The sequence below is a fragment of the Cynara cardunculus genome (genome assembly GCF_001531365.2).
Source record: "Cynara cardunculus var. scolymus isolate 2C chromosome LG 13, CcrdV1, whole genome shotgun sequence".
Lineage (NCBI taxonomy): Eukaryota > Viridiplantae > Streptophyta > Magnoliopsida > Asterales > Asteraceae > Cynara > Cynara cardunculus.
In genome coordinates, this window is record NC_037540.1 from 22,141,939 (window position 1) to 22,145,158 (window position 3,220).

Sequence of the window (3,220 nt, forward strand, 5' to 3'; positions counted from 1 at the left end):
ACATGCTTCGTTCGTGTGCTATCGACTTTGGCGGAAATTGGGATTCTCACCTACCCCTAGTGGAGTTCGCCTACAACAATAGTTATCATTCCAACATCGGAATGGCACCTTTTGAGGCTTTGTATGATCGAAAATGTAGGACTCATGTGTGTTGGCTTGAAGCGGGTGAGAAACAATTCGTCGGCCCCAAAATCATACAAGAAATGACCGATAAGGTGAAATGTATTCGGGAACGTTTAAAGGCGGCACAGGATCGGCAAACGAGCTACGCAGACAAGAGGAGCTGACCTGTAGAATTTCAAGTAGGCGATCGCGCAATGTTAATGGTGTCTCTATGGAAAGGTATTATCCGTTTTGGAAAGCGTGGGAAGCTAAGTCCCCGTTTCCTTGGACCGTTTAAAGTCTTGGCTAGGGTGGGACTTCAGGCTTACAAATCATGTGTGCTACCTTCGTAAGTGCTTTGCGGAAGAATAAAGTGTGATACCACTTTCGGAAATTCGTGTAGATGAGAACAAGCAATGCGTGGAAGAACCGGAAGCCATCCTGGAAAGCAAAACCAAGGTATTGAGGCACAGAAAGGTTGTCATGGTCAAGGTAAAATGGAAACATCATCGATGATCAAACGTGACATAGGAAGCGGAAGAGGATTTGAAAAAGCGTTACCCTCACCTCTTCTCGTGAGCTAAAATTTCGGGGACGAAATTTGATCCAAGGCGGGGAGGATTGTAACACCTGAAATCTTTTCCTTTTTATTTTTTTAAGGTACGCGTCTTCATTTACTTAATCAGTGTTTAAAACACTTTTATTATGTAAATCCTCCTTTGTTAAGTATATAGGAGTATGTGTATATATGTAGATATATATATATATATATATAATTTTTTTAGGGAGGAGGGTCCTTTTTGAATTCTTGGGAGTGTTGTTATTGAAAGGGGAGGGGGGTACCTGCAGCTTTTGACCTACCCTTGTGCCTCACCCCTTTTCTCTAGATGTTCCTCCCTTTCCATGGAGGATTTTCACTTCCATGTAAATTTTAGAATTAGGATTTTTATTTTAGGGAGAGGGCAGTACCTGTGGAAAGTAAGGAAAAAAAAAGAGGTATGGGAGTTTAAAGGGGAATGGATGCCAATACACCTTAGCGACATGAAAGTAGGTAGTCTTTTATAAAGAGGGTGAACCAATCATAGACGGTGGAGCAAGAGATCTGAAGTTCCGATTTCATACTTCAGTGAATGACCTGTTTGGAGGGAAGACAATAATCTTCACACCACTGTTATAATAAATCTGGTGCAAGCTCTGGTTGGTCTTGAGAGGGTTGTTAAGCACCTTGATGAACTTCCAGTGGGTATTAGCACAAAGAAATTACAAAACCCAAGGAGGGAAAAAGGAAACCATCTCCTTGTTGGAAGATCAAGAATAACCCAACTATGGAGCCGACTGTTTCGAGTGGAAGGAACAGCCCCGGTCCCGACCTTTGTACGAGAGCTGTTGTCATCACCTGGGCCACCTCCAGCCACGTTCCTGCCTGTGCGCATTTCGGCCGCTTCTCAGACCAGCAGCAGCTACAGGCGCTGCCTATGAGCGTTTCGGCCACTCCTCAGACCAGCAGCAGCTACAGGCGCTGCCTGCGTGCTTCGGCCGCTTCTCATACCAGCAGCAACAGCTACAGGCCCTGCCTGCGCGCTTCGGACGCTTCTTCGATGCAGCAGTAGCAGCAGTAGTAGTCGCTACTGCCTCGTTTCTTCGTTCCCTCTATCCAAACAGCACAAACAAGGAGACCGAGCTGTTGTGTCTTTTTTAAAATAGCAAACAGCAGCTCTGCTGCATGCGTTTTTTCTCCCTCGCCAAACAGCAACAACAGGTAGCAGCCTTGTGCATTTTATGCGTTTTTCGGTCGCCCACGCAGCAGCTGTCGTGCTGTTTTCTTCATCTGTTTTCCCCCGAACAGCAACTGGCCGTGCTGTTTTCTTCGTCCTCCTTGCCGGAACAGCGACCTCAGCTGCACCACGTGAATCTGCAACAACTAACGACAGTCCAGAGTTTAGGATTTCTCCTAAATCCTACATTGTGAGTTCACTTATTTTGCGAAATCCTAAATTAGTTGCGATAGGGTATTTGTTTGCCGTGTACTTTAACTTCTAAATAATTTACTTACTTGAATGGTATGAGGATTATAGGTCAAGAGTGCGGCATCTTAGAAACTCCATTGACATTGGTTTGGATGAGTTGAAAATTGGTTATTCATTAATTAGATCGCTCACTCCATGTATTGTTGGCCTTAAAAACTTAAAACCCTTAAAATTATGTGTGAGGAGCTCTTCCTTAGAAATAAGGATAATTCATGGCAATAGAACTCATGTGTAATATTATTGTTAAATTAATGATATTATGCATAAGGCGTCACTTTTAGTCATATTACCGGAATGTAATGGAAAATGGGCACGGAAGTTGATTTAATTACCTTGTGAGAAGATTGATATGATTTGGATTTAGGCATTGTGATCATTATGTAACTTCCAGATCTATCTTCTCATTTCCACTCGAAAATAGGCATTGAGATCATTATGTAATTTCCGAGGTAAAGAGCTTAAGATTACGACCGACTACATGACTGGCTTAGGTTGATGTCAATGGTGATAAACTTGAAAGTGATGCTCTGTAACGTTGATCCATGACCTACTTTGTGTTCTGTCATGATTAACGGTAAATCGGGACTCCCCCGTCATCCTCGGATGTTTTGACCCCCCCCCCCTTTTTAGTTATTATAATTATTAAGTCTTATTGTTCCTTTCTAACGTCTAAAGTTGTACCATCTATTTTTTTTGTACATATAAATATATGAGATCTCATGGTTACCTTATTCTTTTGTCTAGACTCACTAGGCGTAGCCTAACACTTCTTCTTGATATGGCTTGTATATCAGGTTCCTTTAGCGGTGAGGCTCCAAAGGGTTGAGAGGAGCGTTGGTTCGTGAAAGGCTCTTTTGTAGTTATAGCCTTTGATACTTTTGAGCGTTGCATTTTTTGATGTTACGGTATTTTTTTGGAGATTGATAGAAACACCCGTCTTTAATCTAGGCATAGAATAATCTAGATTAGTATGTTGTTAATTATCTTCTCAGTAGTTGAATTGTAAACGCTATACTATTACCCTATTGTTGGGTGAATTTTATATCAAGTTATGGTTCTCGCTAAATATTTTTGGTTTAAATTATCTTTTT